A 24100-nucleotide genomic window follows, 5' to 3' on the forward strand; every position below is an offset into this window, starting at 1 on the left:
TGCTCTCAAGCTTAATTATTTCAATATCAGGATTTTATTACTGAGGAGTGATATCAGCAAGACCACAGAATAGGAAGCCCTGGGCCCTCTTTCCCTCCGCAAACACTGATTCAGCAGCTATTGATGGACAAATCCTATTATCCAGACCTAAGGAAGCACCTAGATAAGATTCTGACATATAATTTTTAATGTAAGTTTGAAGGGACCCTAAAACCATAACTTCATATCTACGTTTTTCATTGTTTCATTCATATATATATATATATATATATATATATTTAGATTTATCATTACTTACAGTCTTCGGCCTCTGAATCCTTCCTGTTATTTTATTGCCCATAAGATTAGTCTTTAAAAGGTGTTGCTGGGAGTATCTGGATGATGCGGAAGCAGAACTGAGGGAGTACGGAGCCCGGGATATAAGGCCTATAATGTTAAAAATGCTAAATTATATCTCTAATTGCAATGTACAGACCTAGATGTAATTTATAAAATTTTAAAGCTTAAAATGGGCATATAATCCAGCTTCATTAATTTTGAGTCAAAAATGTCAAAACCTAGATAGAGTCTTTTGCCTAAGGGGTAACATGACCAAGTTAAAGAGAAGGAGATGGTGGGTGACTTCGACTGTTGTGTGGAGAAGTGGACAGACCGAGAGATCTTCAAGTTGATAGGACTTAGTAATTAACTGGGTTGACAGGGTGAGGAGAAGATCTCCCAGATTTCTGGCTCATGCAACTGGATAGATGTTAATTTTATTTTACAATGGATTTTATGATCCTGGCACATACATGCTCAATAATTGCTGATTACAAGATTAGAAGAATAGATGTGTGGGAAATGGACAGATGTATAGACAGGAAGCAGATAACGATGAGTTCAAGGTCGCTGAGAAGGTAGGAGAGTATATGGGATCTTGTGCAGCAGGATTGGCCAGAGGAAGGAAAGGGCACCTTTTTAAATTTAACAGCAATATCGATGTAGGTAGGCTGGGGACAGGAAGTTGAGGGAGTTTTCATCTGAGAGGCTTGTAACTTTTTTGTGAAATGGGGGAGAAGGACAGTGTCCGAAGGCCTGAAGAGACCAGGAATATTTAAAATAATTGCTGCAAAGAGGAGAGAGTGGGCTGACCCCATTCTCGGCTCCAGGGGAAAAACTGTGTGAACTGAGCCGAAGCCCACCAAGCAGCTTAGTCTCTGTCTTAAGAGCTTTGTTTAAAATTGGGCACAGAGCCTGACCATGTGGCTCAGCAGTTGAGTGGTGACCCAGGAACCAAGAGGTCACCGGTTAGATTACAGGTCAGGGCACATGCCCAGGTTGGGACTCGATCCCCAGTGGACAGTGTGCAGGAGGCAGCCAATCGATGATGTTTCTATCTCTCTATCCTCCCTTCCTCTAAAAATTGATAAAAAAATATTTAAAATAATATATATTAAAAAATAAATAAAATAGGGCACATAGCCCTGGCCCGTGTGGCTCAGTTGGTTGGGCATTGTCCCATGCAATGAAAGGTTGCAGGCTCCATTCCCAGTAGGGGTTGTGCGAGAGGCAGCTGATCAATGTTGCACTCTCACATCAGTGTTTCTCTCTCTCTCCCTCCCTTCCTCCCTCTCCCTCTAAAAAATAAAATGAAGAATTGGGTGCAGAGCCCAATTGTTTTTGTCCCATCTCCACACCCCATTCCTGCTCCCGAGGTTCAACAGAGGATGGAAGCTACGCGGTGGTGGCATCTTGCTTCCCAGCATTCCTTTCTGCTCTCAGCATTCTCAGAGCCCAGCGATGGAGGGAGAGAAAACAGTCCTAAGGAATAGTTCCAACCTTCATCAAACTAACTGAAGCCAGTCCACTACTGACTATCTCACAGTTTTGTGAGTCAATTGATTTCCTTTTTCCCCTGAAGTGTTTTGAGAATCACTGTACTGGCACAAGTGATAGTTCCTCAGGAGCTGCAAGTTCCTAGGGCAATCCATGTTAATGCCAAGTTAGGAGAGTTTGCTCCGTCACCAAGGCTCGGCTTCTGATGTGAGGAGCAGGGAGGCTGCTGCCGCCGCCCCTGCAGAAAGGAGACACCCCACACTTCCCGCTGACTTACCCTGTGGCACTGGTAGCGTGGGTGATATTACCTGTCCCCTTGGGAGTGCTGGGTACTGAACAGACTGGTGTGACCCAGTCCCTCCCCTTTAATGAGTCTACAAGTAGGAAGTCCTCAGCTAACCCTCCTCCTGTCATTGCAGAGGGGCACAGATGGGGGCAGAGCCTGGGAGTGACTTCTACCTCTGCTTCCTGGGAAAAAGGTTCTCTTCCTCCTGCTACATCCCCAGTCCTGGGAATTAGGGCTCCCCCACCTTCCTCATGTCCCATGGCTCTCCTTCATAATTATGCAGGTGTTGAAGGACATGGGTGGCAGTTACATGACACACATTAACCCAGAAAGGGATTAAAAAGGCAGAGGGGAAGAGGAGGGGGGGAAACAAAAATCCAGGGCATGTGGAAAGGACTGTGTCACACTCAGGGCCAGTGGCCAAAATAGTGCCCTTGGATGTTCTTGATGTTCTTCCTCTTTGGACTGGGTGGCTGGGGCAAGGGACGCCAGCCTGCTGTCAGGGCCCAGGCAGCAGGCACAGAGGCAGCGGGGAGGGCCCCTGGGCTTGCCCAGCCCTGCTCTCAGTAAACCCAAAGGAACTTGATCTTTGTCATCTTGATCTTTGAAACGGATCTTTCTGCCTCTGAAAGGCTGTGTTTTCTCACATCATCCACACTGTAAGTGGCCAGAAGGAAATATAAAAGTACAACGCAGACATGAGAGTGTAGTAACCAGTATTTGCACACTTAGTGCTGCTATACTGTCTACACCGTGTGCCAGACATGCATGATGTCCTTTAATCCTCACAATAGCCCTTTGAGGAAGCTATTTCCACTTTACGAAGAGGCTAACTAACTGGTCTGAGGTCACATAGCTAGAAGTGTGGGGGACGAGGTTTGAATCTTAGTTACCTTAGCCCAAAGCCCCTGCACTATATCACCAGGCTACACTGCAGAACAGAAAAGAAGAGGCATGGCTGATCTTAACAAGAGGCGAATCGTGGTGACTGCCTTTTGATGAGATTTCCGACAGTCAGAGCCAGGAGAGAACCTGGACTTTACTTAGTCCTCATCTCATAGGGGAGGAAGCCAGAGTAGAGACACCCTGGGGTCTGGCGTCGGCTCCATGCTGCTTGTGGGCTGCAGAGCCCAGGGGACTGTGCCATTTCCATAAAACTCAAGCTCCCAGCACCCAAGAACCATAGTGGACTTTATGAATAACATCTCAGAAATGTGGTCATTAATATCCCAAGGCATTGAGATGCTTCAAAACCCAGTGAAGGACCCAATGTTCTTTAGGTGGTATGTTACACACTCCTGGGACCAGTTTTTCTGACTGGAACCATTTAATGTAGGATGGCAGGAACTCAAGGAGAACTAAAGTAGAAAATTCTGATGAGATTTGATGAGATTTCCGAATAAGTCCAGGTTCTCTCCTGGCTCTGTCGGAAATCTCATCAAATACCCACTCAATAACCCCTGGGTAGTTACGGCTAGTCCCTGGGACCCTTCTTCATCTCTGACCCGGGGCCCTGGGAGCTTGTTCTGGCCAGAGCAGTGCCTGTGCTTACCTCCTGGTGAGCTCATCGGGACAGACGACCTCACAGCGTCATTAAGCTGACTTTGTAGCTCCTCTACGCGCTGGAAAGCGTCCAGCTTCACGCTGCGCTCCTGGGCAAGCTGCCTTCTCATCTGAGGGGAAAGTGCTTGGGAAGCAGAGATGCTTTCTGGTGGTGCGTACGTTAGTTCCCCGGCTTCCTGGGGAGAGTGTGGGTCCAGGCCACCCCAGGAATACAAGTCTTCACGAGTCCTGGTCAGGCCGAACTCAGCCTTCTGAGCATCAAGAACTCAAGGAAGGCCAAGAACTTAACCAAAACAGAGCAGAGGTAGCCCTTGGGACCCCTTTTTACCTTATAAAAGTCAGGTGTTTAATCACAAAGTTATATCTTTTATGTTTATTTTACCAGAGGGAGAGGGGTGAAAGGGGGGTGGGGAGGGCCCTGTGCACAGAAGACCTCATAGCCCAAGCCATGCCCCTGCCCCAAGGACCTCGATGCAGGAGCCATTGCACGGTTTTAGGCAGAGGAAAGACGATCTCTCCCAGACCTCTGGCTCAGCTTAGCTCCTCGCCTTCAGGAAAAGCCCGAGGCCCTGATTGAAGGCCCACACCCGGAGGCAGCCTCTGTGTTTACTCACGGGGCTTTTCCCTGCACAGCTGACTCACGGTTCCTGGCCAGAGTCCCTGGGTCCAAAGTGCACCTCATCTGCACAGATCACAGGCAATTTTTCTTTAGAAATTTATTTTTATTATCGCCTAAGTTTTTAATGATAAAAAAGTAATAGCCTTGGCTGATTGGGCTCAGTGGATAGAGTGTCATCCTGCGGCCTGAAGGGTCCCCAGTTCGATTCCAGTCAAGGGCACCCGGGCTGTGGGCTCTATCTCCAGTAGGGGCGTACAGGAGGCAGCCAATCAGTGATTCTCTTTCATCATTGATGTTTCTGTCTGTCTGTCTGTCTCTCTCTCTCCCTTTCTCTCTGAAATCAATAAAAAATATAAAAAAGTAATAATAGTGCAGTGGATTGAATGGCCCCCCCAAAATCTATGTCCACCTAGAACCTAAAAATGTGATCTTATTTGGAAAGAGTCTTTGCAGATGAAACTAAGATAAGATGAAGTCATGCTGGTAAGAGTGGGCCCTAATTCCAATGACTGGTGTCCTTATAAGAAGAGAAGAGGGTTCATACACACAGGGAGACACACAGGTGCAGCCCGTGTGACAAGGGAGGCAGAGACTAGAGTGAGGTAGCTACAAGGCAAGGAGCGCCAGGGTTGCAGGCAGGTCCCAGCAGCCAGAAGGAACAGATGCTTCCTCAGAGCCTTCTAACGGAACGACACCTTGATCTCAGACTTCTGGCCTCCTAAACTGTGGGAGAACAAAGTCCTGGTGTTTTCAGCCACCCAGTTTGTGGTAATTTGTTACAGCAGCTTGCCTAAGCTAATACACATGCTAATCTCAAACATTCCACCGTATGTTTCAAATCCTGTTTCTAGAGACCCAGCCAGAAGGCCCCTAAACTTTCAGAGCTGTGGCCACAGGCTTGTCTTGCAAATGTGAAAGGGTAGTGGTTCCTTGTATATGAGGATGCTTTCAAGTGTAGTTTGACTTCCAGTAGATGATCAGGTCCTCAGAGCTAGGAAAACGTCCTAATATAAATTAGGCCTAAGGTTCCTCTATGTACTATGGGGATTTGTGTGGGATCCTCATTACCCACGAGGGGCCGGGGAGCCAGGGGAAACATGTTTGTAGCTCTTCTATGCGCTGGAAAGCGTCCAGCTTCACGCTGCGCTCCTGGGCAAGCTGCCTTCTCATCGGAGGGGAAAGTGCTTGGGAAGCAGAGATGCTTTTTGGTGCTGCATACGTTAGTTCCCCGGCTTCCTGGGGAGAGTGTGGGTCCAGGCCACCCCAGGAATATAAGTCTCCCTCAGCCAGTCATGGCTAAACCAATGGAAAAATACTAGCAAAGGAAAGAAACATGCTTGATAATGTATCAGCATATCCCACCTCCGCTTCACCGAGGATAGTGCAGTGACTCACCCAAGGTCACACAACCAGTTAGTGGCAGGGTCAGGATTTGAAGCCAGGTCTGTCTATCTATTTCCAAAGTTGTCCACCTTCATATTCCCAACAAAAAGACAAACAGCCAGTATTTATAGAGAGCTGTGTCAGTCCCTGTTCTGAGTGCTTCATTTGACTGACCTCATTTAATCCTCCCCCAAATCCCACGAGGTGAGCACATTATTCTCCATTGCACCAATGAGGACACTAGAGCCACAGACCTTACCCAAAGCTACACAGCTGGGGGCTTGGGGTGTGAAACAAGCAGTCTATGCCCTAAATGACTCCCCCAGGAGCAGGAGGTAGGCAAGGACATGCATGCTCTCAAGATGGGTCAAAGTCTGCCCTTGGAATTCAAGGTTGGAGATAGATTAAAGAAACCACTGCTGCCCAGCCCGCATGGCTCGGTGACTGAGGGTAGACCTATGAACCACGAGGTTGAGGCTCGGTTCCCAGTCAGGGCATATGCCTGGGTTGTGGGTTCGATCCCCGGTGTGAGGCGTGCAGGATTAAATGAGGTAATTCAAATGAAGGACTTAGATTCTCTCTCATCATTGATGGTTCTATTTCTCTCTCCCTCTCCCTTCCTCTCTGAAGTCAACAAAAATATGTTAAAAGTAAAGAAATATATAAAATAAAGAAACCACTGCTGGCCATGGGGGCTCTTGCAGGAATCCACCCTCCATAGTACTTGTTGCTTTTGCATGATTTTCTAAAGGATACCTGGCTCAAGGATTAGAACCAGGTGGAAATGTGTTTTTCAAGTGGGTTACGAAGGTGCCAACATACCGGGCCCTGCGGTAGGCAAGCCATCATCTCTCACATAAGCAGCTGGAACAATCGCCCAGGGTGGGCATAAATATTTCCATTTTCTTGGTGGGCCCAGAAGTGACGAAGGTGGAGAAACATTGCCTTGGGGGGCGTGAGAGGCATGGAAAAGATGGGAAGAATGACAGGGTTCTGCTGTGGCAGCCTGACCCGCTTTCGAGTTGTTGCTACCTGTCGCTGGAGTTACCTGTCGGAGTTCTCTCTCAGTTTTCTTCCTCTGGAGCTGGCCCAGTCTAGCAGCCCGCTCAGCCTCTTCAGCCAGGAGCTGCAGGTGCTGTTCTTTTTGCTCCACATCTTCCAAGAGCCTCTCCATGCTGGAGGTTTTCAGTAAATCCAGCTGCTGCCGGTGGAGAGATTCCTGGGTCGTTTTGTGTTCCAACTCTTTCAGCAATCGGGCCTGAGGAAGGAAAAGGCCAAAGGAAATGAGAAAGGCACAGTTTCTTCTCAGTACAAGGCAGGGATCTAGAAGTTGGGGGACCTCCATTAGGGTCGGGGGCAGAACTGTATGGAGTGTTCCTCAGTTCACGGTACGACAGCCCAGCGGCAACACCATCAGGATGTGGGCATGGCGTTTACTGTGAGCCTCGAGGCAACAGTCAGGGCAAAAGCAAGACAAAATAATAAAATCATAGCCAGGCAAGCGATAATGCCACTACCCAGCAACACCAGATCAAGTAATTTGGTCTTTTTAATACCAGAATTTGATGAGAATGTGTATGTTACTTAGCTTATTAACCGAATAGTTCTATCTATCAGAAATGGCATCTGTATCATCATTGAGCATTTATCACGAGGGAGCAGGGGTAACCTGGGGAGACAGGTGATCCAAGACACGCAATGAGTGGGGAGGGAGGGCCTACCCTGGCCTTCATTTGGATTTCCAAAATAGCTTTGGGGAAGCCAGATTCCAGATGGCTAAAGAAGGAAACAGTCGTAATAATTTGGTTCTGTTCTGAAATTATTCTAATTAGTAGCACCATAAGGACCATATGGTCAGCCTTTAATTATAGCACTACTAACAATGATTAATACAGCAGGTCTTTGGATAACATTGTTTTGTCCGTCATTTCATTATAATGTTGATGAGATGCTGTTAGAACTTAAATCTTGTTTCTATCAATTAGCCTGTGCTAAAATTGGTTTTGTTATGCATTGTTTTGCTTATAGTTGCAGAACCTATTGATGATGTTAAATGAGGACTTACTATACTTGTATGGTGACTTTGCAGTTTACATAATTATACACTATGATCACCTGCTGTACAATGATGGAGAAATTAGAATCCAAAAGGAACAAATCACATTTCTTGATTTAAATATGCCTAGCTTTCCCAGGCTGTTATTTAAACGTAGCCGTTCTCTCTCTAAACCGGGGGTCTCTGCCTCCTCCATGCTCAGAGGGTCAGCACAGTTATTAGGAGCTTAGACTTGGAAACATGTTATTTTTGTGCCAGCCCCTACTAAGCAGCAGAAATGTCTGAAATGAAGACTTAGCGTGGGTCATCAGGAAAGGACCGAAAGGTCTGCTTGGGGCATAATGACAGCTGGGCCACACTCTCATGGAAAGAATGCTTGGAAGATGAAAGGATCAAATTCAAGGCAGAGACCCAGACCTCTTGGGTGAAAAGATCATCAGAGAACCCGTCCCTCACCCCCAACACACACTCTTAAATAATCTTATGTATAAGTAACATTTCACCATCTAAGCCAAGTATGAATAAGAACGAAAGCCTTTCGGCCACTGCGCTTGGTTTCTGGGCTGGAAAGGAGGGAGAAGGGAGGCCAAGACCCGGGCCATCTTTCTCTGGCCGCGCCGACGGCTTGCCTTCACACCGAGGAGCCCCGGGGACTGCCACAGGCAGCACCAGCGGCTTCCGGAGGCCACATTCTGCTTTGCAGGGCGGGCCCCGGGCTCAGATACCTGGCTCTCCTGCTGCTCGCACATCCTCACGTTGTGGGCCTGAGCCCGGGCCAGGGCCTGCCTCAGGGCCAGCAGCTGTTGGCGAAATAAAACCACTTCTTGTTCTGCCATTAGCTTGGTGCGCACACACTCCTTTTTACTTTGTGTGGCCTCCTGTGAACATCCAAACACAGGAAGACGGGAAATGAGTCTCCTTCCCACAGTTGCAGCTTCATGTGCAGCCTCAAAGCCACCCGCCACCGAAGGCCGCTGCCCCCACCACGCGACTTCCGTTGAGAGCAGAGGACAGACCAGAGGGAAGGCTTCCAGAAGCAGTGAGTAAAAGTTCCCAGAGCGCTATACGTGCTCTGGTTTCAATTTACCTTAAAGAGGATTTTCCACTTATTATATTGTTACTTCATTTTCCTCAGATAATCATGTTTGAAACGCAAAGATTTGAAGTTTTTTTTTTTTTTGGTTTGTTTGTTAATCCTCACCCAGGGATATTTTTCCCATTGATTTTTTTAGAAAGAGTAGAAGGGGATGAGGGGGAGAGAGAGTGAGCGAAGTATCCATGTGGGAGGGACACATCAACGAGTGCCTCCCCCACGTGACCCGGGATCGAACCTGCAACCGAGGTACGTGCCCTTGACGGGGAATCAAACCTGTGACCCTTTGGTGCATAGGCGGACACTCTAACTGCTGTGCCAAGCTGGCCAAGGCTGGAGCATTTTGCAGAATGCCGCCTCAAGCCCTTGGTAAAGTCTCTCCTCCATATTTTCCCTTTCCTTGCTCTAAACTCTGATCTGTTTTCCCGTTTGCTTCTTTGCCTTTTGCTTCTGGCTCTTTCCTATTTCTCTCGAGGCTCTGACATTGCCTGTTCCCTGGAAAAATGCTCTACTGTCAGATCCTTTAAGATGTTTGGAGCAGCTGCAGTCAAGCCCCCCTCAGCCCACCCCCAGGGCCAGGCCTCCCCCATCGCTCACCTTCTGGGCCCTGCTCAGCTGGTCCTGGAAGCGAGCCTGCTGCACAGCCAGCCTCCAGCGGCCCAGGCTCTTCATTTTGCACACCAGGGCGGCCAGGCTGCAGTTCTCCTGCTCCAAGTCCCGCAGCTGCTCCTGTGAAGAAGGCTCACTTTCAGAAAAGGCTGCCCCCAACACTTTTCTTGGGAGAGCATGAACCCTAACGTCAGAAACATGCCTTCCAGAAGATGACACAGTTGTGCCCTTTTAATATGCCTAATGCGTTCATTGCTTTCCCAGGGGAACCCGACTGGAATGCAGAGTGAGCGGTGGGGTCAGACGCTGGAAGAAGTGCTGATATCCCATTGCTAAATGAAATCACATACTTTGGCTGCACTTTCTTTCATTCCTTCATCAGGTCTGGCAGAGCCCCATTTTTTCTTCATGTGATCCATCCATTCTGTTCTCACTTCGCTGATGAGCTCACACACTTTCTGGATCAAATTAAGCTGATTCTCATGCAACTTCTCCTGCAAATCGCAGACTCAGGTTCAGGAAGGGCAGTAGTGGAAGAGTCGTTTTGCCTTCTAAAACGCAACTTTCAGAAATGATTTCACATGAAAAAAGCATCCACCCACCCAGACAATTATTTCGTCAGGTATTACCTGGATGTCTCTCTAGCAGCCCCGTTAAGTGTGGTCTTCAACCCGCAGGGCTTCACCACCGGAGAGCCTGCCTAGGTTGTCAGACACCAAGGCAAGTCGAGTGAGCAGGAGAGTGGGAGATCACAGATGGAAAATTACCCCCCTCCCCCCGCCACGTGGTTACTTAGACATTTAAACTCAGGGATTTTTAAAAATATGTTTTTATTGATTTCAGAGAGGTAGGGAGAGGGAGAGAGAGATAGAAACATCAGTGATGAGAGAGAGAATCATTAATCAGCTGCCTCTTATAGGCCCCATTCTGGGGATGGAGCCTGCAACTCAGGCATGTGCCCTGACTGGGAATTGAACCATGACTTTCTGGTCCATTGGTCGATGCTCAACCACTGAACCATACCAGTTGAACTAAATTTAAGGATTTTTGCTATCAGGTTGACTCAGCAGAATCTGACCTGATAAAACACGGTGGATTAGTTACTAATGGGGAAGTCCATTAAAAATAGATACAACAGAGGAAGGAATTGGGCTGGCTGCCTTCCTAGTTAGGTCCAGCAGAAATCTCACTAATAAATAGCCTGTTCTGAATGGCTTATGGTGAAATGACTTGATCACTGGAAACTCAATGTTCTTCAGTTAAAGGTGAGAGTGGGGAACCTTCTCACCTTTGAATCACTTCCCTGGGGAGGAAGGCAGGAGGAGAGTGCCCCGCTGGGAGCCACAGCGGGGAGCCGGCTGCTGGCCACACAACAAAAGCTTCACCATCTTTTTGAGACCTTGGGGTAGAACAGGGACTTCCCCGTTAGTGACTAATCCACAGTGTTTTATCAGGTCAGACTCTGCTGAGTCAACCTGATGGCAGAATTGGGGGGCGTTGTAGAACTAGTTTAGCTTGGGAGAAGCACTGAATCCACTTTCTGTCTAGGAATCTGGCAGAAGCTACAAAGAACTTAAGACATTTTCAACAACCTCACACTCGAAAGATGGCTTAACAGATTCCAGCCTTCGATGTCTGCTCACCCCTCCCCTGCAGCGTCAGGCCCACGCATTTTGGTTTTGATCCTTTAATATTTGTAAGTGCTTGTACTCCGTGGGCCCTTCACAAGTGAGAAGGACTCTCCAGCCCTCTCTGGAATGAGCAGGCCAGGGCGGAGCATCAGCAGAAGCTTCTCTCAGTGTGATAAGCCTGGGACAGCCCTGGACTCCCCGGAGACATAGGGAAGGACCTGCTGGGGCTGGCTCTGGGGATGTCTAATGCGGGGAAGGGGGCAGTGGACTGGAGGGTGGTGGGTTTGAACTGAGATTTGTACTGTGGGACAGCTGGCCCGGGCTCTGCGATGACCCATTCTAGGCACCCAGGCCTCTATTTACAGCTGCTCGGATGTCATGAGAAAGCGGCAGGCTTCCTCAGCGCTGTGAGCACATGGGCACCCATCACTGCTCTTCCAGATGGGCCTCACTCACGAGTCAGCCACTCCCTGACACGGATGGTAGAGAAAGGCTGGTGGGCATTTTGAGGGCTGGAAAAATCTCGAAAGATGATCCAGATTCTGAATCTGCCCAGCGAGCTTTCTGGTGGTGCCTGGGGTCTGGCCTGGCCCAGGGCACTGTCCTCTTCTGTTTGGATGGTCACACTTAATAGACATTGGAGAAGAAGACCCCCCCCTCCCTTCCTTCCCTCAGCTGGCCGTAGAGTGAGGAAAAGAGCAAATTTCTAAATTACCTAAAATTCAGTGTCTGTTCTCGTAAAATAACGACAACCCATTGCTGACTCGTTCTCTGTAGAGAAAGCTCAGAGCTGGAAAATTCTTATGGCCATTCGTCGTCAACCCCGCTATGTTCAGCGCCATGGGGTCAGCTGCACCCGCTCCCCACAGGACTGCCCCGGTGTCCAACCCAGGCCACTTACTTTCATGTGTAAACAACCCATGAACAAGGTTTTGACTAAATCTGCATATTCTTCTTGCACTTCTTTTCTGATTTGCTTTTCGAGATTCAGATTCTCCTCTTCCAAATCCGTGAGGCGGGCTCTCAGAGCAGTGATTTCCATGATCATATCATGACTGAGCTCCGCAACCTAGCAGCAGAAACAGTTTCTTTCAATGGAAGATAGTTTGGGAATTCCAAACTGCCGCTACCGTGTGCACTTCTCCTTTAAGCCTAAGGTACAAGGTGAGTATCCTGCTGTGCAAATGTAGGTGGGAGAGTCTAGGTGGGTTTGAGGGTCAGAGAACAGTACCAGATTCAGAGTAGGTGCTCAGTAAATGGCTGCTGAATGAATGACCCCAGAGGATACACTAGTTAACTGCTTTTCATTTGGAGGAAAGATTTCAACTCTCTTGGTCTCCATGTCCAAATGCCCCTTGATACTTCAGCCTACACACCTCTTCTTCTTTGGAATTGCACTTTAACCGACCTCAAAAGAAACAAACAACACCTCTTTCCCAAACCCAAAAATAACAACAAAAAGAAAAAAGAAATCAATAAAAATAACAAAAAATACCGAATAAAACAAATAAAAAACCCCCACATTGCTTAAAAAGTGAACATCAGCCTTCAGATGTTTCTGCAGCACACCCTCATTGGCGGAGCTTTCCTCGAGGGGGCACAGGAAAGCAACACCAGGGAGTACCAGGCGTGGCTACCCCTGGGGTTGTGGAGTTGAGGAATGGAGAAGAGAACCGTTTTAGTAATAGCCGACCTACCTGGCCAGCATTATCCTCAGGTGGACTCTGACCTCTTCGTAAAACATCTAATTCCTGAAGAGAAGAAAGCAGTGCACAACTAAGCTCAAACATGTACTCTTCCAACCATGGCCAGTTCAGTACCACATACTCCAGACACTTCAGATTTGTGTTCATGGAGCTTCATTTAGATCAGTGGTTCTCAACCTTCTGGCCCTTTCAATACAGTTCCTCATATTGTGACCCAACCATAAAATTATTTTCGTTGCTACTTCATAACTGTAATGTTGCTACTGTTATGAATTGTAATGTAAATATCTGATATGCAGGATGGTCTTAGGCGACCCCTGTGAAAGGGTCGTTTGACCGCTAAAGGGGTCGCGACCCACAGGTTGAGAACCGCTGATTTAGATCCTTGGGCCCCACCCAGAGCCAGGACTGTGCTTCAGGATGACCAGTCCAGCATCAAAAGACAGCATCCACTTGCAGGTATCCACACTGACACAGAGGACTCAGCTATGGGGACAAGCCAAGCTGGGAGCCAGAGCCAAGACTCATTATTTGATATTTTAATGCTTCATTTGTTCAGACCTTTGCACCGTTTTTAGGTATGCACTGAAATGACACTGAACCTCCGATGCAATCCATTTCAAAAAGAACGCAATCTAGGACAGGAGAAGCGACTCTTGGGGCCCGCAGTGGGGTCTCATTTTAAGGAAGCCTCATCCGGAGACCCATGATGTGCGTCCTGAAGACGCTTTTGACTCAAGGATCCTGGCTTCTCTGCTAGACCAGAACAGCACCAGGTGCCTAGTGTTTGTCAAGGGTGGGAAGGTCAGCTATGCATCTTCCCTGGGAGGCCAGCTCCTTAGCTGCTCACCTCTTATTATATTCCCACTAGACACCTCCAACCCACACAACCCACTCTTGCCGGGGCCACCCCCTTTGCGGCTGGGAATACTAGCAGGAGAAAATGAGCCAATGAGAAGAGGAATTTGGAGCGCGCCATCCACCCCAGTTCTTGCATAAAACACCTCTCCCCACCCTCTGTTCCACTTTCTTCTTCAGAGTGACTCCGGGCCTCCCTCCCGCTACCTCCCCCCTTGCTTCTGGCCTTGGGGGACATACCTGCTCCGTCTGACTGAGCTTCAGCCTCGTGTGCTCCAGCACATGCTCGTAACACATGGAGTAGCTCTCGAAGTTGCTGCGTTCCCGCGCCATCACATCACACCCCAGGGAAAGGAGGCAGGCCTCCAGGTGGTCTTTCCTGAACGTGATCTGAAAAGGAAGGGGCACCATTCACAGCCGCGCCAGCAGGGCAGCCTCACCAGGCCCGGCTCGTGGCGCGGGCTGCCCGGGCTCACAGAGCCACTTCCCTTTCTCCTCCTTAGAAAAGCGTCAGCTCTAGCCTCTCTTTCAGGTCTGCCCTCAACATGCGCAGGACCAGGGACACGCATACAAGGGGAGGCCCACATACCATATGTCTAAGTATTCCGAATATTTAAAGGTTATAAATCAAACTAACAAACTATTAAGATAAAAATGTTTAATTCTCCAACTTTGGAAAACAGACCATCAAAAATGACTTGGGTAACAACAAATACATATCTATCAACAAGTGAATCTAAAAATCAAGTGAAGAAAAAATCTGATGAACAGAATAAACTGGTGAATATAATAGAATCAGAAGCATAGAAAGGGAGTGGACTGACAATTCTCCGGGGAAAGGGGGTGTGGGGGTGCGGGAAGAGACTGGACAAAAATCGTACACCTATGGATGAGGACAGTGGCGGGGGGGCGGTAAAGGCAGAGGGTGGGGTGGGAACCGGGTAGAGGGGAGCTATGGGGGGGGGGGGGGAAGAGGAGCAACTGTAATAATCTGAACAATAATGATTTATTAAAAATAAAAGAAATGACTTGGAAGGCAAAGTTTGAATTTGTCACTCTTGGACTACTCTGAGTTCTGTGCTGAAATGTGGTGACTTGGGGAGAGATACTCCCCACCCCAGTTTATAGTAACGACTCCCATCGCTTCTCCTTCTGCCTCCCATCACCCTGCAGAGGACCCTTGCAGGCAAGCAGACGATGCAGCCTTCCACGCCCATACACAGCCGCCCTGGACCACCCCTCAGGCCAGGTGCACACGCTGGCAGTGAGGCCCACGCTCCCTCTAGGGAGGATGAGCGGGGAAGAGGCCCTGGACTCAGGGAACGCCAGGGTCCCAGGCACTTGCGTGTGGTCTGGAAGGAAGGCCAGGGATCTGAGTGTGCGTGTCCCCCTGGCTGTGTGGATTTCTCACTCTGGGGGAGGGTGGGGCTGGACAAAAGCCAGAGGGCCCTCTGAAAAATGATGCATCTGGCAGTCCCTCTTCCTCTGGCCGAAGGGCCTACTCTTCACTCTGGGAGCACTCCCATTCCCTCCCTCTCTCCTTCTGAGGAGGTGGCCATTTGGAACAGAGGAAATGTCCACCCCTCCAAGGCAGGCTTAGATTTTGGCTCTGGAGAGAAATGGGAGCCGGTATGTGGAAGGTTGGACAGATCTACCTGACTAGGGCCTGCATGTCTATGTGAGTGCTTATGTGCGTCTGTGTGCATTTATGGATGTGTGAGTGTGTGCCTGTATCTCTCTGTATATCTCTATCTGTATCAGTGTCTCTGTGTCTGGGTGTGTCCCTCTAGGAGTATCAGTGAGTGTGTCTGTGTGTATCGGAGGGTTTTATGGGGCCCACTCTACTAGTAAGAGGCAGCCTTCACGCTACAGGAGCGTTATCTGTGATACTTCAGGGTCAGGAGGGCTCCAGCTCACTGGCAGTCTGCTGCAGAAACTAGGTCGTCCTTCCGGCCTGGGGTGGGTCCCTGGCTCTGGTTCAATTGCCCAGGCGAGGCCCAGGACACTGTCCTATCAGTGCAACCTCAGTGCCCCCCTAGACCTCCAGAGAAAGCTCAGACAGGCTTTGCCAAGGCAAGTGATTGAGGCAAACTAGCAGAGACGGCAAATAGTGATAAAACCCAGACTGGTGAGTGAGGAGGGTGGCCTGCTCACCACTGCTAATGGGAAGGGAAGTCAGTGTGTTTTGGAGGGCAGACCAGCAGTATCTATGAAACAACGTTAAAATGTTTGTGCCCTTTGACCTAATAACCCCTCCTCTAGGCATTTATCTTTAGGGAATAATAAATGCTACACACACAAAATAGGTAAGCAGATGTTGTTTATAGTAGCCTCTCTAATATAAAAGAAAAACGGAAATAATCTAAAGTACCTAATAATGGGAAACAGGTTGAATCCATCTCACCCATCAATACGATGAAATACTAAACAGCCACCAAAATCATTCTGTAGATATATGTTTACTGATAAAGAGACATATTTATAACACATAGTCAAGGGGGGAAATCACTGTAACAAAAGGGCATATAGAGTAATCATATTTTATTAAAAAGTACATGAATGAAAAAATGTTATAAAGTTTGGAAGGAAATATGCCAAAATAATAATAGTGATTATCAATAGAGGGTAAGATTATGAGTATATTTTCTAACACATATTCCTATTTTCTAATACAATGATAAAATGTATATATAATTGCAATAATTATATATAAAGCACATATAAATAAAATATATATTAATTAGAAGATAGTAAAGCTTTTGAAAAGGTCATTAACTGTAGCAGAATGGAAACAGTAGATGGAAACCTCTGCTCATGGGGGATTTTATGAGAAGGAGCCAGGGAGTCAGGAGAAGGTACCCAGCCTCCCCCACTCTAGAGCCTCCTCAGGGGACCCCTTGTGGAGTGGGGTGGAGGCATCTATCCGGCCCCTGGGAAGTGAGCCAGAGTTAGCTGCTGACACCAAGGCAAAGGGAACCAAGGTACCATCCCTTGGACCTTGACCTTTTTATGGTGAAAGGGCCAAGGCTATGTGAATTTAATAATCACAAAGGAAACACATCCTGGACTGAGGGGGAGTGAAAGCCTTAAGCCTTGAGACCATATTGGAGGTCAGCAAGGTGTGGCCAGTGGCCCCATCCAGGTGAGCTGGGCCCAGCGCTTGCAGTTGGCCAGCAGCACTGGGACGCGAATGTACCAGCAGGGCCTCCAACAGCCCTTTAGCAGGGCAGTCATTTCTCACACTGACACCACCAAGGCCACTGCAGATACAGGACCCCAACTAAACAGAAATGCAGACTTGAACCACAGTGGCTCTCTGCCTTCTCCTCTTGGCCAGCGTGGCACTTTTCCCAGCAAGGATGGGGAACCCTTGGGTGAGTCTGTCACAGTAAAGAGGTGGGAATGGCCAGGACTTGCCGTGAGCATCTCCGGAGGCTAGAGAAGTTGTGTTGCTTCCTTCCCTCAGTGGCTCTGCTGAGGCCTCAGAAGATTGGGCTGAAAGAACAGCTCAAGGGGATGGCACAGAGGGGCTGGTGTGAAGGCAGGGAGAGGTGGGAAGGGCCCAGCCAGGGCCTCTGCAGTGGCGACCTGGAAGGGGGAGCATTCCTGGGGTGGGCAGGCAGGAAGCTGTGACTGACAGGTGACAAGAGGTCCAGGAAGCTCCTGGCAGCCCCTCTCTGTGGGTGAACGTTGGTTCTGCCGCCTGCATACTCAGCCTTCCAGAAGCAGCGATTGGAGCTACCTGAGCAGCACCTGTTGTGGGACGACAGCCTATGTGGCTTCTGTTGGCACAATCCTTCTCTGAGCTCTCAGCGTAATTTGTTTCTTTCTGTTTTTTAATTGATTTTTAGAGAGAGAAGAAGGGAGAGGTAGAGAAAAAGAGAAACATCGATGTGAGAGGGTAACATTGATCGGCTGCCTCTTGCTCACCCAGTACTGGGGATCAAGCCTGAAATCTGGGCATGTGCCCTGACCAGGAATTGAACCAGCCACCTTTTGGGGTATGGGATGATGCCCAAGCAACTGAGGCACACTGGCCAGCACATAATTTGTTTTTCTTTTTTCTTTTCTTTTCTTTTCTTTTTTCTTCTCTTCTCTTCTCTTCTCTTCTCTTCTCTTCTCTTCTCTTCTCTTCTCTTCTCTTCTCTTCTTCTTCTTCTTCTTCTTCTTCTTCTTCTTCTTCTTCTTCTTCTTCTTCTCTCTCTCTCTCTCTCTCTCTCTCTCTCTCTCTCTCTCTCTCTCTCTCTCTCTTATCGAATGAGGCAATTTATTAACCCAGCATTTGTTCTTCTTATTGACAGCTGCCACCTGCCCTGCGATTCTGTCCAGATCTCTCTGTCCCTGAGGTGTCAATTTGCAGTCCCCATCCTGATTCTTTTCCACCATTTTCAGCCCCTCCAGGGCTTGGGGGACCCTGTGGGCCACGCTCTTAGAGCCTCTGCTAAAGTGGCGGGCACGGCACCATTTCTCTGCCGCCTCCATAGATCTTGGTCAAGGAGCCAACCCAGTGCCTCCCTGAAGGTGCAGGTGCCGCGCTGTGGAAGCGTCTCCTGTGCGGAACCTATTCTCATTGCAGGGAGCAAGCTCTCTATGCGTGGCCAGCGTGGCAGTGCCCATCCACTCAGGGACTGTCAGCTTCCCGGACTTTTGGAGGAAGGCTGCCAGAGCTCTGAGAACTCCCGCTGGTTCACATCTTTTACAGTAACTCCGGCCATCGTGCGGCCTCCTCACTGCCAGCCAAGGGAGAGGGAACATCGAGGTTTTCCACAATTTGTTTCTTAAAAGCTGTTCTGGCCTGGCCGGTGTGGTTGAGCATCGACCCATGAACCAGGAGGTCACAGTTCCATTCTGGGTCAGGGCACATGACCAGGTTGCGGGCTCAATCCACAGTAGGGGGTGTGCAGGAAGCAGCTGATCTCTCTCTCTCTCTCTCTCTCTCTCTCTCTCTCTCTCATGTTTCTATCATTCACCCCCTCCCTTCTTCTCTCTGAAATAAAAAAATATATATAAAAAAGCTTGCAACCCACTGCTGCCTTTGTAGGTTACTAAATGTCACCTCTGTGTCAAAATACAGTAGGAAGGGGCTTCATCAGCCAACTTCCCCTCCAAGGCCGGCCCCTGGTTCCAGAAGAATCCCAGAGTGAGGACCATTAGCTCAGCCCTCTAGTAAGCTGACTCCTTCACCAACATTTAACCCGGACCCACGATGATGGCACTGACTGATAGCTCGGGAGGTTGCACAGGGACCCTTCTGGAGCCAGTGTGAGGTGAAGCATGGCAGGTGCCAGGTCTCATTATGGCAAAAGTCTGGACCTGCTGGGAGCAAATTGCTCTTTTGTGGTTTTCTTCATCTGAGAGGCTCTCATGACAGTTTGTCTAACATCAGGAACACAAGGCGTTTTGATGATGTTTCTAAAACCCACCTCTGCTGACACAATGCTTCAGTGAATTCCCACCGACTTGAGGATGATATCCAAACTCCTAAGAATTGCACACCAAGCCCTGGCAGCATCTGGCCCTGCCCACCTTTCCAATGTCCACCTCTGAGTTCTACTATAGTCCCTTTATAGATTGCTCTGCCTTCTTTCCCTGACCCCTCTTCATCTGTTAAGTCCTACCTGTTCTTCAAGACTTGACCCAAGTACACCTCCTCCAGGAAGTCTTCCCTGATAGCTTTCTGCCCCCATCCTCTAGCAGGACTGTGCCCCCTTCTCTGAACTCATATAGCATTCTGTGTCTGCCTCTATCAAAGTACTTAATGCGAAGTGCCTTTCTCAACATTGCTGACATAACTGTTCAGTTCACATCACTGTTTCAGTAAGCTTTTGGGGGGCAGGGACTGTATCTTTTGCCTTTATACCTCTAATAAAGTGCTTGGAAAAAATGTATCTCTAAACACTTGCTGAATGAGTGAGTGACTTGGCATATAAATGGAAATGTTCTGGAATCCACAAAATAGACGATAGTTGCTCTGATTTGCAATAAAGGTTAGTCTCTGACTTCAGGCCAGGGTGTTTGGTATAAAATTTGAGCAAGATGTTAGAATTAATTGTAAAAGTCTGGGTTTTAGATTCTGGAGAAGGAAGCAAAGATTACTAGAAGCCAACATGGGTTCAAGAAAAGTTAGATCAGATTAACCTCAGGAAACAGAGTAGATTCGGCGTATTTGAATTTTAGCAGGATATCAGAGGTTTCTTCAGACAAGCTTGGGCACATGGAGAACAGTACAACTGGATGGGCTTCTGGCCACTGACAGACTGCGCCCAAAGAACCTAGTGAGCCTGGAGGGGACCCAGAGTGGGCAGCACAGGGCTTGGGGCCCATCCTGTCATACACTGTTTTTAAATGACTTGAATGAGGACAGCAAGGGCAGGTAGGGAGAGAGTGTATCCTGGATGATAAAAATCCAGGTTTTAAAGAGTTCAAAAGGTTCAAAGTGAACAAGAACAAAGCTAGTCACATGGCAGCTGCAGGATGCCTACAGGCAATGCGTGGGCCTCAGGTGACTTGTTAGCCTTGAATTGGCTGCCGCAACCTGACACACATGGGCATTAATCATCACAACCCCAGGTCAAGGGCATTCCTCACTGGACAGACAACCTTGAATTTAGAAGAGATTGATCAGGATGGCGGGGGCTCATGTAAAGTGATGAAGGAAGTGAAGTGGGTTAGTCTGAAGCAGAGAAGGCTGGGCATAGGCCCTCCATGTACTATGCTCGTGTCGTCGGGGCTCTTCACGGAGACCAGGTGAGGGGGGCCTGGCACCGGCTCCATTTTCCAGTTCATATGCCATGGCGCCGGGCAGCCACCTTCAGGAGGAAGGGGTGATGATTTCTTCTCCCCCACCTGTCTGGTTTGTCCTCCTGGAGCAGGCCCCTGGATGTAACGTTACAGAGGCTTCACACGTGTTAGCAATGGTGCTCACTGAGCTGCTCTGACTGACCTACCTGCCCTCAGATATCTAAGGCTCATTGTGAGGCGTCAGAATCATGACTTGTGGTGTCCCAGGATCCATAGTGGAGATGGTGGGATGGCCAAATCCAGCTCAGTAAGAGCTGCCTGGAACAAGAGCTTCCAGGAATCGGGAGAGAGGGAGGAGTTGGAAGAGTAAGTCCCGGTCACTGCAGATGATCCAGAAGAGGCCAGAGGCCCACCAGGCACAGGTTTTGCAGGGACCTCGCATCCTGGAGTCCTGTTATTCCAAGACACTGGCAGGCAGATACCAGTCTCTTCAGTGGGCCCTGAGTTTCCGTTGTACCTGATAAGGTTTGCTCCGTCTCTTACTAAGTACCAACAGTTCTTTCCTAGAGATCCTGTCTTCAGTGTTGGGGTGAAGTATGTGGATCAGGGATGAGCAGATCTTGAGTCACAAACCTTTCTTTTCTTATCGTGGTAAAAAGCACATCACATAACGTAAAATTTGCCATTTTAGCTGTTTTTAAGTAGACAGTTGAGTGACATTAAGTACATTCATACTGTTGTGCAATCAATCCCTAGAACACTTCATCTTGCAAAACAGAAACTGTACCTACTGCACTAACTCCCTCTTCCTCCTCCCCCTAGCTGCTGACTACCACCCTTCTACTTCCTGTCTACGAATTTGACTATTCTCCAATACCTCATATAAGTGGAATCATGCAGCATTTGTGCTTTTGTGACTGGCTTATTTTACTTAGCATCATGTCTTCAAGGTTCATCATGATGAAGCATGTGTCAGAATTTCCTTCTTTTTTAAGGAGAGCCACACATTTTTTAAAAAAAAAAAAAAGATTTTTAAATTGATTCTTAGAGAGAGAGGAAGAGAGGAGAGACAGAAACATTGATGTGAGAGCAAGACATCCATTGGCCACCTCCTGCATGTCCCCTACTGGGGATCGAGTCCACAACCCAAGCATGTGCCCTAAGAATCTGCCTGGCAACCATTTGGTGCACAGGACGATGCCCAACCAACTGAGCCACACTGGCCAGGGCAGCCGCACCATTTGGGACTCATTTTTCTGAGCCCCACCCTAATCATCTTTGTGCCTCTGGCTGAGAACCTCCAAGGTGTAAGGGACCCAGAAAGAACCATTCAGCCCTCATCACAACAGACAGTGTCCCACTTGGGTATAACTGAAAGCTTGAGGCAAATTCGTGTAAATCATCCAGTTCTGAGGAAAAGCATATCCCCAGCCAAGCTTGGGAACGCTCTACCTCATGATTAAGAACTGAAGTGATTATAGACTTTCTCACATTGTTGGGGAGAACCAAGATGGCGGCATAGGTTAACGCCGGAGTTTGCTGCTTTGAACAACTACTTCAAAAGTGAAACCAAAAAACGGAAGGGACAGCACCCAGAACCACAGTAACGCCGGCTGAGTGGAAGTCCTACAACTAGGAGGAAAGAGAAACGCATACGGACACTCAGAGGAGGCACAGTGCTGAAGTCAAATTCTGAGGTGCGGAGTGCGCGGAGCGGGCTGGCGGCGGAGGGCGCGGTTGGCGTTTTCAATCGGGAGGGAGTCGCAGACTCTGAGCTCCATATCCGGGCGAGTCTCTAGGGACCCAGACTCAAACGGGAGAAACGGGACTGTCTGGCTTCGGTCAGAGCGAGTGCAGCTTTCTCTCTGAGCTTTGCAGCGGGTGCTGGGACTCAGAGAGGCAGAGCCCCTGGGGACAGGACTGAGAGCCGCCATAACTGCTCTCTCCGGCCCACCCTGTTGATCCTGTGGGACCTGCCCCGCCCAAGCCCTGCACACAGGCATTTGCCGGATAACCTCAGGCAAACGCCAGATTAGCACCTCCCTAGAGGACAGAAGTTCTCTCACTGCTGACACAGCTGATTCTCATAGCCACCTGGCCTGGAGGTCAAACCCTCCCTGGAATTAGCTACAACAATCAAGATTTAACTATAAGACTTCGAACAAAGACCACTAGGGGGTGCACCAAGGAAGCATAACAAAATTCGGAGACAAAGAAACAGGACAAAATTGTCAATGGAAGATATAGAGTTCAGAACCACACTTTTAAGGTCTCTCAAGAACTGTTTAGAAGCCGCCGATAAACTTAATGAGATCTACAAGAAAACTAATGAGACCCTCGATCTTATATTGGGGAACCAACTAGAAATTAAGCATACACGGACTGAAATAACGAATATTATACAGTCTCCCGACAGCAGACCAGAGGAGCGCAAGAATCAAGTCAATGATTTGAAATGCGAGGAAGCAAAAAACACCCAACCGGAAAAGCAAAATGAAAAAAGAATCCAAAAATGCGAGGATAGTGTAAGGAGCCTCTGGGACAGCTTCAAGCGTACCAACATCAGAATTATAGGGGTGCCAGAAGATGAGAGAGAGCAAGATATTGAAAACCTATTTGAAGAAATAATGACAGAAAACTTCCCCCACCTGGTGAAAGAAATGGACTTACAGGTCCAAGAAGCGCGGAGAACCCCAAACAAAAGGAATCCAAAGAGGACCACACCAAGACACATCATAATTAAAATGCCAAGAGCAAAAGATAAAGAGAGAATCTTAAAAACAGCAAGAGAAAGAAACTCAGTTACCTACAAGGGAATACCCATACGACTGTCAGCTGATTTCTCAACAGAAACTTTGCAGGCCAGAAGGGAGTGGCAAGAAATATTCAAAGTGATGAATACCAAGAACCTACAACCAAGATTACTTTATCCAGCAAAGCTATCATTCAGAATTGAAGGTCAGATAAAGAGCTTCACAGATAAGGAAAAGCTAAAGGAGTTCATCACCACCAAACCAGGATTATATGAAATGCTGAAAGGTATCCTTTAAGAAGAGGAAGAGGAAGAAAAAGGTAAAGATACAAATTATGAACAACAAATATGCATCTATCAACAAGTGAATCTAAGAATCAAGTGAATAAATAATCTGATGAACAGAATGAACTGTTGATTATAATAGAATCAGGGACATAGAAAGGGAATGGACTGACTATTCCTGGGGGGGAAAGGGGTGTGGGAGATTCGGGAAGAGACTGGGCAAAAATTGTGCACCTATGGATGAAGACAGTGGGTGGGGAGTGAGGGCGGAGGGTGGGGCGGGAACTGGGAGGAGGGGAGTTATGGGGGGAAAAAAAAGAGGAACAAATGTAATAATCTGAACAATAAAGATTTAATTAAAAAAAAAAAAGAACTGAAGTGATTATAAATTATGGAAAACATTTGAAGAGCTTAAAAAATGTAATTTCAGAGAAAACATTGTCATGTAACAATGGAGTACATTTTGCTAAGCCAGGTTTTTAAAAATGGTTGAATTTCAAAGGAAACTGGATTCATGTCAACCTAATGCACGTATGTTTAATTTGTTAATGATCCTAAAAGCTCTGTTAAGGCTTAATATCCACATATACTCCTGACTTTTTGGTGGATTCCTTTGATTTAGGAAGGCACTGCTGTCAAGTGCCTTGGACTGTGTATATGTGTGTTGCATATACTATATAGAGTTGTTATGGATTCAAGTATG

The 24100-nt window shown here is 48.0% G+C and overlaps 1 pseudogene; it reads right to left on the bottom strand.

The window, feature by feature from the left end:
* Positions 1–16730: 16730 nt before the first annotated feature.
* On the bottom strand, positions 16731–18340 carry LOC118660199 (annotated as a pseudogene).
* Between the last annotated feature and the right edge of the window lie 5760 nt (positions 18341–24100).

The sequence above is a fragment of the Myotis myotis genome, unplaced genomic scaffold, assembly GCF_014108235.1.
Source record: "Myotis myotis isolate mMyoMyo1 unplaced genomic scaffold, mMyoMyo1.p scaffold_m19_p_7, whole genome shotgun sequence".
NCBI classification, from domain to species: domain Eukaryota; kingdom Metazoa; phylum Chordata; class Mammalia; order Chiroptera; family Vespertilionidae; genus Myotis; species Myotis myotis.